The sequence below is a fragment of the Tetranychus urticae genome, chromosome 1, assembly GCF_039701765.1.
Source record: "Tetranychus urticae isolate SD_2017Ah chromosome 1, NJAU_TeUrti_SD_1.0, whole genome shotgun sequence".
In the NCBI taxonomy this organism is placed as follows: domain Eukaryota; kingdom Metazoa; phylum Arthropoda; class Arachnida; order Trombidiformes; family Tetranychidae; genus Tetranychus; species Tetranychus urticae.
In genome coordinates, this window is record NC_142958.1 from 22,898,571 (window position 1) to 22,913,222 (window position 14,652).

A 14,652-nucleotide genomic window follows, 5' to 3' on the forward strand; every position below is an offset into this window, starting at 1 on the left:
GTTCCAGAAGCGTATGCTTTCCCACTACTCTCACCACTACTAATTACGATTGTATGCAATTAATTAACAATACATTCTTGTATTATCGCATCACACAAGGTGTAAATTGATATTGGCATCTTTTCTCGATACTATTTACTCTGAGAAACCTATTTCAGCTCAGCTAGCAGATAGTTGAGACTACATCATTGACTTGATTTATCCACTTAATGCATTGAAAAGTTGGTTTTAATTGATCTTTTTCCTTTCACATTGATTGAGCATAAAACAAAGATCAAGATTGTTTTGATCAAGAAAAATGACTTGAGCACTGTAAAACATTCGGTTGCAAAAAAGTGCTTTTATAAAAACACAAAACACTTCTTCTATAAATGATTATTGCTTTTATTATTTCATCATTATCGTTATTATTTTGTTCATTCCTGTTGTAAGGTAAATTGAAGTTGGAGTAAAATTAATATTGTATTAGGCTGGGAAGGCAAAGGTACAAAAATAAGTAGACAAGTTAAAAGGCAGGATTGTTTTGTTATCACAGATGAAACAGCATGGGCAAATTGAATGGGAAAACAATGGGTTTGATCTGTTAATGAGACTCAAAGAGCCAAGTAAAGATTGAATTGGTTTCCATGCTACAAATTGAGTCTCTATCAATCAATTTTCATTTCAATTGTTTACTTCGCCTTCGCCTTCACCATCATCATCTTTATGTTAACGAAGTACAGACAAATAAAGACTCGACAACTGTATAAACTGTATTTCCAATGCAACTCGCTCATCCTATTTGGTTCACCTCAACTCACCTTACAATCTGAACCAAAAAGTTTAACCATTACTGTTCACCATTCATTGATCCAAAGAGATGGCAATGCAAGGATTTTCCTCTTTATTCTGTCTCACCATTTTACCAGCAAAAGGTCCAATTGACAAGTTTTTGAATGAAAACAATGAGTTTTCAAGTGTCCATTCACTTGTTTTCCAATCAATAATCTGACCATCAACTGACAACCCAATTTTGGATGCATTATCAATCTTGCTCTTCATTCATTTATAATACAATTGTTGAAATGTTTAAACTGTTCAAAACAAGTTGACCAAAAGCAATGAAAATCAACAAACTTTTCGTTGAATCCCTAAGCGACTTTTGCTTTGATTGAATGAAATTGAATCCATCAAGTTACAATCTTGACAATTATTAATGCACATTCATTTTATAAGCCTTGTTTCAAGCCAACATTTACACGTGAATCTGTTAAAGTTGGTGAAACAAAAAAATGTTGACTCGTGAAAATGTTGCCAACGATAATGTTACAAAGGCTTTAAGGATCAGTGAAAGTTGAAAAAAGAAGAAGAAAAAAGCAAAAGAGAAAAAAGTTCTACCAAAGTATTAATATTATTCAATAACAATTATCTGATTGAATTTTGTCTCTTGTCCAATGTCAATCAAATATGAATGTATCTTTCATTGTCCAGCTTGTTTAGGTAAACAACAAAAGAGTTGCCAGTTTCTTTTGTTATTAGCCTCAACTGATTGATTAGGCTAGAAAAGAGAAAGAGATTAAATTACATTCCATATTGAGTAAACTAAGTAATATCATGATGATGATCATGGTGATGATAATGATGGAGAGAGAGAAAGAAAAGGAAGGCAAAATTATGGTCAAAAGATATCATTGAAAGTGATTACAACGGCAAAGGACAAAACATGAAGAATGAAAAAGGAAACTAAAGATGGACGAAATAATATAACAATAGGATGTAAAAAGGGTTGATAATGTCAAGAGTGAAAGATGAGGATGAAAATGATGATGGTAAAGGATAGGAAAAGGAAATGGTGACTATGATTAACTTCCTTCAATTGAAAGTTTTGTTCGTTCAATACTTGTTGGTGTTCAACGGTTCACCCACATGATCATTTCACTCATTATATTCTTGTGGATTCAGTGCACTTGAAAATTGTTGCCTTCTGTTGGACACATTTTTGACTTGGAATGTTGAAGATAAACTTGATCACAATAGTCCATGAAGAGAGTCAGGTCTAGAGAAAAGTGTTGGACTACATTAATTGGAAAAGCTTGTAACTATTAAATTCACATTTAACACTAATCAATCGTTCCCAATAGATTGCAACTCCATTAGCTATTATTTATTTTTCATCTTATTCAGTTGCCTTTAGTTGCTCTTGTTTGGTAAGCTTTTACTCTTTACGATATTATTTGTTTCTTCAAGTTTCTAATGTTCCTTTAGATGCTCAGTTTGATGTGTCTGGTAAGAAGCTATTTCGGTCAATTTTTGTGTTTTTTAAGAAAATTATTGTTCGGTGAAGTTCGGAGCAAAATTTTTGTACAGTTTTATCTGACGTGGCGATCACTAATAGTCGGTTAAATGATTAAGGTGGAAAGGAAAGTAGCCATGAATCAGTTTCTTCAGGTTAGTAAAGAAATACTGTTAAAATAGTGAAGTGTATGATTTCGTCAGATTATTCAACTTTTTTTATTCAAACAAGCTCGAATGGTAAATGGTGAAACATCAGATGGTTTGTTGAGAATTGAATTGAATTACATTCCGAAACCATGAATTTTGAGTTGATATTTTCAGTAAGTGAAAATGAATACTTCAAACTTCAGTTAGTTAAAATTTTCTCTTATCGAGAATTTTTGGCAAGAGGTGAAAACCGCCAAAAACTAAAGAACCAAAACTTTTCCACTAACACACAGATTTATCTGTTGAACATCAACCATCAGTTTTTTATCTCTGGCATTTTGAGGCTGCAATGAGTCATTATTGAACCAACTATGTTTTGCATAGTGCGATGAAGTGCTGAGTGATTTTTCAATGTACAATCTTTTCATGCAATATATGAACTGTGTCTTCGAATTATTACATAAACAAATCTGTTTATTAGCGCAAACGATCGCACACCTAATACCTACATATTGTCTGCATCGAAGTGAATACAAAGTACACATAAGTAGTAAGGAACAAAACCATAGAACATCAATTTTAATCTTCTTCTCAACTCATCTCATCCAATTACCTTAAGAATTGAATAAGTCTTTGGATGAATTTCAGGGGAAATTCCGTTACTAGATCAGAGAAAATGAACAGAATAGTTGAGTACAAAGTTTTTCAGCTTTGATACTGTAGGAAACTAATTTTAATTGAACTATTATTAGCAATAGAAAAATTCTGAAAATTTAATTAACCAACTGATGAATAATCCGAGTCATCATAAATGTTTTGGAATGCAAACGAATCAAATATTGAACCCAAGGCAGGGAATGAGACGAGTTTCCATGATGAAGCTTGTAAAGCAATTAATGAATTTGTAAAGTGAAACGACTGACGATCAGATTATATTGTATCATCACTAAATTATTAGTTTTACAGTTTTGTCAAGTTTTTCATAAGAAAAGTAAGAGAGCAATAAACGGTCCATCATTTTTATTTTCAAGATGAAAGTTGATCTAATCAACTGGGAAGCTGTCTTATTACATGATGTTGATATAATGTAATATAGCGAAATACAATTTTGTTTTTCTCGGTTTTCATTCCAACTTTCTTCCTTAAACCTTTTTCATCATGTTAAAATTGTTGTAAACTGAGACCAAAAAAGTTTGACAGGCCAAGAAATGGCTTTAGGCAATTTATGCTTTCATTACGCTTACAAGTTGTGTATGTGTATGCAATACGCTTGGTTAGTTGTATTTTGGTACTTTACGAAAAGTAAGCTAAAAGTTGTTCAAATAATCAAATAAAATACAATTCGACTGGGAATTATTGCTTATTCTTTTCTTTATCTTTTTCTGTCATTTTCTTTCATCTTTTTTTTCATTTTATTCACCATCATTTACTGGTTTACTTTATCGACTGTCAACCTTCGAATTTTATTTCCATCTTTGGGTTTCTAACAATTTGCAAAACAATTCATTTTCAGAAACTTTTTACATTCTTTTTTCATTTTCAGTTTACTATGACAATTATCATTTACATCACCAGTCGTAGATAATCATAAAATTCTGGTTAAAATTCAAAAAAGTCAAATTCCAGCTTCTGGCTCAGCATTGCACCAATACTGAAGTAGATTGAACCTGTCAATAATCTTTGAATCTTAATGTTGAAACGTGTTTCTTTGAGGCAATGGAATCCGTGTTATCAACAATACATTTATCTCGACGAAAATATTCAACAAAAAATAAAAAACAAAATAAATGTTCAAATGTAAGAATCAAAAGATTGACTTATATATTGCCTGAAACTTTATACAGCTTTATCAGGATAATCTACTCACGTTTGTTGAAGTAATTGTTGACTTGATAATTGAGATGAAAAAAGTCCGACTCAACATTTGAATGAACAAGAAAAAGATGATGAATGCTAATTAAAGAAACTTTCTAATCAGTCGATACATCATTTAAATTACCAATTTTTCTGTTTGGAAATAACTTGCTCATTATTCAATCGTTATTACTTCTTGATGAAATAATGGTGATTTAACATTAAAATTTTATACCATTTGGTTCGATAAATTTTACATGATTATCTCATTTACAATCATTAAATATTCAATTGTGCATTACATTGAATGATAAACAGAATGCCACTTTTATGCTTGGGAGTGAAAATTATTACTTGGTAAGATGATGAAAATATTTCCTTTCATTCATTCACAGAATTTACATTTATTTACTTTTAATGGGTTTCATCGATGATAATGAAGAGCAAGTTTATTCAAGAAACGAGAGGAATGCACAAATGATGAGAGCAATAATAGTTTGATACATAATTTGTTTCAAATTACTTTGGATTGTTGATTCGTTGCTGGTCAAACATGGATTGATTAGCGATGGAAAATTTTGTCGCCAAAGTGTTGCACGAATTGAAATGTTTCACCTTATGGATTGTACAATACGATTGTCTGTGATTTGATTGTGCATGACATTGATTATTTAGTCCATTTACGTTCACTAAAACACAATTATCTTAAACCCTTTCAAGTGTAACTAAATTTATTGGCAACTTGAACAGCTCGACTTTTCAATTGCAGGTAAAGCAAAATAAAACCCAATACAATGATTAATATCAATACACCTTTTTCACGTATTGAAACATTTACTGTTTAATAATTTATACTAAACTTGCAATCATTTCAAGTTTCATTACATGATCAAGACAAAATGTGATTTATCATGAGAAAAGAGAGGCCAAAAATGAAAATTTTACTCCACCTTGGGTGTTGTCTATTCATGATTATTTCAACAATTATCTATATACCAAAGTAAAAATACGACAAATTAATATACAAGGAAATAAAGAGTCAGAAAAAAGTGTTTCGTTCGGAATAGCAAAAGCCTGCAATCGATGTAAAGTTCACTTATTGACGCACTGATTGTTGAGTAAAAGCATAAAAAATATCTTTTCTCTAGAGTCTAGCATTCGAATCCCACATGAGTAAAACGAACATAGCTTTCGTTAGTATTAATAGTAGTAGAAATACACAAGATAACTCACTTTATCAAAAATTGCCACACTAAAATTGAAAAAATGAAGAATCTTCGTGAGAGACTGGCTTCTCGGTTTTGAAACAAGGACTTATCAAGCAAACTGGGATGATACCCGTCGTTTTCAAAAAGTAAGAAGGTTTCTCGATTCAAGAGTTCAAGCATGGTATGATTCAACCTTTGAAAGTGCAGAGACTCCCAAAGACTGGAAAGAGTTTAAAGATTGTATGCTTCTCTGTTATTCTCCCGTCGGTCATGGTAGCTATCTCAAGATGTTTAATTATACCAAACAGAAGAAAAATGAAAATGTTATCACCTATTGTAATAATGCTTTTATATGCCAAACAAGCTAATCAAAATTTCGCAGCTTTGTTTTCTTATCAAGATTACTTGCAAAAACAAATTCAGAAAAATATTCAAAAATATAAAAATCAATTCAAGTGAAAATATTGCTGTTAATGTAAATATATGTTTGAACTTATTTTGTTTTTTTGATGACACAAAATAACTGAAACAAATATTTTGATGGTAAATTTGGTGGTCAAGGTGAAGAGAATTTGATGGTGAATAAATGTTTGAGTCAATAGTTGATGGTAATGTTTGAGGAACGTTAGCTGTACGCCGGAATAGCATTCAACATATCAGTCTCCCTCCACCGCAAGGCTTTTGCAGAAAATTCAGAGGTTTGAAACCAATCGATGATGTTTTCATCATCATCACCAGATAAGAAATTTATATTAATAGTTAAGGAAATATTAGGTAAGGGTTATGCAGGACCTATTGATGCAGGATTTATTGGATTTATTGAAATTAATATTTTCATATAATTCAGTTCCAGGGTTGGCTTCAAATAAATGATACAGATATCCATATGATACATGCTGCAAAGGTTTGCACCGTATTTGGATTCATTATGCTATGGTGCACCCTATTAGTAGTCCATGCTGGGAAGCACGGATGGCTTTAAAATATTTCGAAAACAACAATACAGTTGCTGATAGTATTGACCGCATTAGTCTGGATGAAATTGGACACCTTCTTTCATTGGAAGATATGTTTGAGGAATGGCCAGGAAAGACAGGTGAGGTTTTTGAAGAAATGATAGAATCCCTAGCTGCTGCTGGATTTGAAGACAATAAAACACTTTTCGGCGTTCCATATGACTGGAGGAAATCCGTTGGTAAGTTTATAACTCATTTTAATTCGTTGATTCACTCATAACGATTATTCGTTAATGTTTTTGTTTTCATAGTTGATACTCCAAATTTTTATTACGACAATGTTTGGAAAATGATAGAAGGCGTCTTTTTCCAAAGAAACGGTACAAAAGTCAATCTCGACTGTCATTCCCACGGGTGTGTGAATATGGCCGCTTTACTGATTAAAAAAGAAAATGCTTGAGCTAATTATTACATAAATACCGTAATTACATTGGGAGCCCCTTGTGGTGGAAGTGTAAAGTCCCTGAAAGCCTTTTTATCCGGAGATAATTTCGATCTATCATTTTTTAATGATGATCAAATGTTTAATATCCAAAGTACATTCACATCGCTAGTACATTTATTCCCTTCGCCGAAAATATGGAGTCCACATGACAAAATCGTTGACTTAGAATTAGATGGATTCAAGAAGGACTATGTTACTGATCAAAGCGAGCTTCTTCTACAAAGAATCGGCAGAAATACCAGAATATTGCAAGGAAGACAAAATTTGACGAATAATTCCGATGGTTTGATAAACAATACTGTAGGTATACAAAAACACTTTTTTTATGGTGTTGCTGTTTATACCACCACAAAACTAAATTACAACTGTCAACTTCCAAAGTAGCGTAGGTTATCACGAAATAGCGCGAGATGAATTGACATGCAAGGGGTGATAAAATTAAAATTTTAATAGATTTAAACAACAATACTAATTATGAATCTTACTCATAACTTCAACTCTAACCCTCGTTTCCACTCTTGATTCCAACTTCTCTAACCTCTTAAAAAGAGATGTACCTTTTATATCAGAGAATTTGATGGTGAATAAATGTTTGAGTCAATAGTTGATGGTAATGTTTGAGGAACGTTAGCTGTACGCCGGAATAGCATTAAACATATCAGTCTCCCTCCACCGATACCGCAAGGCTTTTGCAGAAAATTCAAAGGTTTGAAACCAATCGATGATGTTTTCATCATCATCACCAGAGAAGCAATTTATATTGATCAATGAACATACAATAAATAACATCAAATTTCATAGTTAATTTGTTTTCTCATCAAGATTACTTGCAAAAACAAATTCACAAAAATAAGCAAAAATATAAAAATCAATTCAAGTGAAAATATTGCTGTTAATGTAAATATATTTTTGAACAGGCATGACTTGGCTGGAGATGGTATAGTATTATCGTCTAGCAGTATCTTGTAAATACGCCGGAATAGCATTCAACATATCAGTCTCCCTCCACCGCAAGGCTTTTGCAGAAAATTCAGAGGTTTGAAACCAATCGATGATGTTTTCATCATCATCACCAGATAAGAAATTTATATTAATAGTTAAGGAAATATTAGGTAAGGGTTATGCAGGACCTGTTGTTACTATCGGGGCTGCTGCCACTACTGGAGCCGTTTCCTGTTGTGTTATTTGTGGGTTTAACTGATTCATACTGTTACTCATAACATTTATTTTATTATGCTGGGCCACAGTGATGATCAATGGCAAAGCGGGTTAAGAGTATAGCAAACCAAAGAGCAAAAGTAATTAAGGATGAAACTACTAATATTAATTCGGATGCTATTATTTGTATTTCGTTTTCTTTTTCAGAGTCTATTTCGATAACTATATCTTGACTTTTTGAAGGTTTGATGATTGGATAACTATAAATAATCATAGATAATAAATGTCCAATGTCGGCTGATAAAGCGTCGTGACATAGAAGGGTTTATCTATTACAGTCTTATTAGTATAGTGATAAAACACTATTACTGGTTGTTTTTTAATATACCGATGGTGAGCTATTAATGCAGTACTTATTGCTTTAATTTCTATATTATTGGTTTTAGTCATTTATGATTTTATATATGTTGGTCTGGTTTATCCATCAACTTATGATTTATCTAAATCTAGGTGGTAAAGGCCTATCCGTACACTGTACACCAGCTATGGTACAATCTACTATTATTTCATTTTCATATGAATAAACTATAGTAACTGGTTTTTTACCTCCGTATGAGATGCGATTTCTTAGTGAGGTAACACCAATATTTAATTAAAATTTATCATCAGATTTTAATAGATAATTGTATATATGTTAGTCTGATTTTTAGTCTTAATTGGTAGGTTCCAGGTTTCCTACGTTAATTCATGTATCACTCTATTTGCTTCATTGGGTTATAACTCTTATTCATTTGCTGTATTTTTAAACGTAATATAACATATTCATGAGTTTATTCATCATCAATCAAGTATCATGTCTATGATCAGTTTGTTTTTGGTTTAGGTTACAGAGGAAAAGTTAAGAACAAAAAAGGTTAATTAAATTTACTCAACAGATATTCGAGGGGCAATGTGCAAAAATTGATGACTTTTTCTTGAAAATCTTTGCTCAATCCGCTTCTATTCAAGTCCCATCTTTTTTCCGTTAAACATTATCACCTTTGCTCTTCCCCTTTACAAAGCACAACCTCGCACCCTTTACCATTCGAGCCATTTTAGATATTGGTTTCCATTCACCTAAAACTTCAATCTAACAATTTTCAAGGTAAGATTCGAGTTGAACTTTAGCAGACTTTTTCCAATCCAAAGTCACGCAATTTGATGGACAATATTTTTGCTCACCTGAACAGCATCGAGTAAACCTGGAAAAACACCTTTTTTGTCCTCATTTCCATTTTCATCATTCACTGATTTACAACTCAACAAAACGATTCAACGAAACTTGTTTAATCAGATTAGCTTTTTTCATATGTAAATTAGTAGAAGTAAAAAAATGCAAAAATTTTCTCCTCACAGTATCACCGGTTGACATTTTAATAGTGAGAAAAAGCATTTTAATTGATTATCATTTGCTGATAAATCTATAATTGGCGGTACAATGAATACACTTTTAAATTGGCAAAAATTATCATCAAAATTCCAATGAAATTCTGTGTATTCAAATTTCAAAATGAAAGAGAGAAAACAAAACTGAATAAAAATGTTGAAAAATATTAGCAACAAAAAAAGAGTTCAGCATTACAGTTGAGCCTAAAGAGACTCTAAAATATTGCAAATCTCATTATCAAAGTGAATTTTAATATGCATTAGAAATCAGAATATATTAACATGTAAATGATTGTGGAAGATGAAAAAAATCTTCTTCCAGTGTAAAATGCTATTATGTATATTGGCTTAGCTTTTGTCACTTTATTCAATAACATTGTAAGGGTTAACAATCAATAAGCCAGTTGACAATAACAGGGAGTGAATAAGTAGAAATAAAAAAAGCTTCAACTGTATTAACAGCAACTTAAAACGCTATAATTGGAAAAAGTGTATTAATTCATTCAGAATAATTGTTTCATGAGAAGACGAAGAAGGAAGATGAAAAGAAAAGAAAAAGGGAAAAACAAAAAATTCAATTTGTTCACATTTTCCTATTGAAATGCTTTTCTTTTTACCTTTTTTCTCGCCTTTCTTTATTTTTCCATTTCTAATGATTTAGTCTACAATATTTGAATGGTTTAACTTGTCATTGAACAACCGGAATGATCAAAGTTTCAATCATTTTCTTATGGTTCAATGGAAAATTGGTTTTTTCAGGAAAAGAAAGGTAAAAATTGAATCGATCAAGTTGAATCAAAAAGTAGAGGAAATAAAGGCCTTTGCAAATGATTGCATTAACTTTACATTTGATTGAATTGAAGGTTGAAAATTAGAGGTAAAAAGAGATTGAAAAATTTCTCACTTTCTTCGATTCTTCCATGTAACAAAATAAAGTCAATTTGGTTTGCCTTTACTTTCCAGTCGAGTTTCAATCGTGAAAATGTTCAATTAGATTACAACGATATTGGTTACAGAGGAAGAGAAAGGGAAAAGGAGTAAAAGATAAACATGAAAACCATTCAAGATATGAAATTGTGTCGAGTTAACATGAAAATTTTCATGGTTAAAGGTATTATTTTGATAACATTTACACTTGACATTTAAATTGTTTGTTATGAGAAGAAGCAATTTAATAAAATTTGGCTGGACAGTGTGTGAAAGGTACAAAATGTATTCATTATAATCATCATTTTCTAGGTCAAATGGACAGTTTATTTTTATCTGTTTACATCTTGATCATACAGTTTTTGTTATCGACATTGGTTACAACAATCCAGGTTGAATTTCAATGAGTTTATACACTAACCTTTACACTGATGTGGCTCTTGTAGCTTTTAGCCTCAAGTAAGATTAAACCTTGTGACTTGATTTGTCAATATTAATAAGCATAATAATGATGGTTAAAAGGGTACAATCAAAGGAACCACTTGGAATCACTTCACGTTTCATTATTTTCATTCAACTTTTCTTCTTCCTTTCTCTTGTTCTGTGTTTGCACCAATAATTTGCTTCATTGGTAATGTCATTGAAAATGACAAACAAATGCATTCTCAGGGTTTCTCAGTCTTTACTTGTCTTTACATTAAATCTGTCCATTCCAATGTATAACCATGTTTACTCTGCAAAATTGGGTGACAAGGAATTATTACCAAAGATATTGATCACAATTGATTATTTTAATCTTGAAAATGTTCATTTTAAACCAACTTTTTTCCTTTCTGCCCAAGTCAAGAGTTGAATTGATTTTGGGTTTGCCTTTTCAATCATTTCCATTCATTAGATTTGTCATTTACTCTGGTTAAACTCATGAATATCGTAATCTTATTCAGATGAAACATTACCTTTCAGAGTTTCTTGGTTTGTTTCAGTAAATCAATGGTAATGAGAAGCCTGAAGCTAGTTGAGATAAACTCATCTGGTCCAATGAATTGGTTAAACTCTTAACACTGAATTTCAATGCTTTTCGTTGCCTAATATTGCACAGATTTTTTGGGTTAAATTTCCATCGACTATTCATTTTGGTTGAACATTTGAACGAAATCGATTTTTGATGTTTTCTTGGCTAAACCAGATTTTTCAAATCTTTTCATTCCCTTTTCACAGAAAAGAGCATTTAGTTTTGGAAATAATTTTATTTGTATTTCTGTCAGTTGAACATGAATTTACAGTCGAGGCTAAAAATGAATCGATGAAATTGTTGACTTAAAAGAGTGAAAAGTGTAAAATTTTTGTTTGACTTTTCATTAAAATTATTACGAAAAAAGAGATTTTTCAATTAACTTTTGGTGAACATTTTGAGCTAATGATGATGACAGTGTTTAGCTGAAAAGAATGACTTTGATATGTAAATGATGATCATGAAAAGAGTTGAGAAACTTTTTGAAAAACTTTTTCCTTCTTTTTTTTCGTGTTCCTTTTACCTCTCTATTCAAGTGATATAATCAAATCAGTTGATTGTTTACCATTGAAAAATTCAATTTAACCCAATTATCTTTAGAAATGGTATTCCAATGAGCATTTGATTGAAAATAATGTAATGACTGAATGGAAAATGATGGAAACTGAAAAAAGGAAGAAAAAGTAAAATCTTGTATTAAACATTACAGAACAATGATGATGATAATCATTCAATTCATTTTGTATCCATTAATTCATCTTATTGTAGAAAGAACAAGATGAAAGGAAAGAGAAAAGAAATTCTGAAAAAGAGAAGAAAAAAAAGTTCAGAAAATCCAATGTAATGTATTTACGAACAAGCAAGTTAATTTACCTGATAAAGAATATTGAATATTCTCATGGGAACTCAAAAATTCCAGATTATTATCTTGATAAAGTATAGCTTATTCAATGTTATCATTTTGTTTTTTCTTCTTTTTCCTTTCATCTTCAATCTTTATACAGTTCTTAACATTATTTTTCATCTCAACTCAGAATTTTTTCTCTTCTCTCTCTCTCGAATTCCAAGTTAATCTGAACATGAAAGATGGAATTGAACAGAAGAGAGTCAAAAAACAAAAAGATTGACGACCTTTTCCAGTTTGATAAGGAAACCTCGTAAGGAAAAGACACAAAAAAAACATGATGATCGCATTGGTACATGGTGTTTATATGAAAAGTTGGAGTTTCCATGAACTTGTATTTGTCAATTTTTTCGCTGCATTTTCACCATTCCATTGTTGAACCTTTTTCCTCACCATTGCCATTCCTTTTTGCTCTCCTTTTTATGCTCTATTAATCCATCCATTGATGTACACATATAGCTTTCACTCCCTGAGTTAGTCACTTTTCTGTGCAATTCTGAAACAATCGAACTACACCCAATCTGATCATAATTTATCTTCCATTCTATCGATTTATTCCTTGTCTCTTCATTCCTCACTCAATATTATCAAGGTTATCATTCCCTTTCCTTCCCTGTCCGCATATTATTAGTTTTATTATTATCATATTATTTCGGGAGAAGATAAGTTTTGATAGGAAGAGAAGAAAAAATGATAATGATGATGATGATAATGATGAAGGTTCAAAATGAAGGGAATGACAGATTCTTCACTGGCTATCATTTAAATAAAGGTTGACTTTGTACACCATCAGGCAACTGATACATTTATTTATATCATTATTCACCGAGAATCTGAACGGAAAATTATTTATCTTTTGCCTTCCCTTTCCATCTTTACATTTATTTAATATTAATTAATGCATCACTTTTTTTTATCCACAATTGTTATCTTCACATTATCGGCATCTTTCACCATTAACATTATCATCATCACGGTATTTTGCTTGCAAGTCAAAATTATCTTTTAATGTCTTTTTTTTCTCTCTTCTTCCAACATTCCAACATGAGTTGCTCAAGGTTTCATCATGTATCAAATATTCTAATGATTATTTTATAGTAATGCAGATAAATATTAACAATAACAGTAAATTGAGTTTGACTAGTCCATGAGTATCAGAGTAATGTGAGTAACTTGCAATTATTTTTTCATTTCAATGTTGGCTGAAAATTTCATATTCACTCGATGCTTTATTTATGTTCACAGTAAAATGTATAATTTTTTTGCATTAAAATGTTATTTGAATCGAGTTGCTTACTCAATCAATTGGGATCAAGTTGTCGTTGAGTTCAATAAAGATGCAATAACAATGCAAAATAACCCAATCGTGATTACCTTTTTTTTGATAAAAAAATCACTCTCGAGTTGGAGTTTAGATGAACGTTTGATAAACTGTCCAAGTGTTCAATTGGAGTTGTGACTTTATCTCAAGTTGATTGCTTGCAGGAATGTCAAATGTCACTTTAACCAGTCTTTGGTCTTCTCCATGTTATCTGTCCAGTGAAATTTCAATCAATGGATGAGCAAAATGTTGCACCAAATTTCGCTTTTTTGATCTTTCTTAAGCTTACCAGTAAAGCCTTTTCAAAGTTTACTCAACCTCAAATTTTAAATTCATGTGATTCTCCAAAACGATTTGCTGAATTTTCAAGTAGATAAATATTCTCAATGAAAATTTCCAATTTTATACAAAATACACAGCTGAGTTAACAATCGATAAATTGAGAAACAGCACTTTTCTGAAAATAGCTTTACACTATTCGAGCAAAGTTATTCAACATTCGCTCTCGTTTAATAGATCACTTTCAACTCATTATCATTAACTGATTTCACGAGTTTCTTGATATTCGAAAAGAAAAGAGAAGTTAAAAATCGAAAAATTTAAATGAAATTTGAGCACCCAAAGGTTAACCCAATTAACCAAAAAAGCTTTTCCCCAAAGTCAATAATTTAAAACACGGATTCTGCACTTTCCTCACTCTGTTTAAACGTGAATTTCTCAGTAATCTGAATTCTGATTAACCTCTGACTATTTTCGGACATGAAGTTCAAGCATGAATTTCAGGATTCCTAAAAATTTCGCTTGGAATCCTTTTAGTTTGATCAAAATTTCACACAAAATTTGATATCAATATTGTATCTATCAACCTGCCATCTATCGGTAAACCTGTTAACTATTAAAATGAACCAGAAATTTTTGCTCTCAATATTTGAAGTTGATTAGTGAATTGAAGAAACGTTTG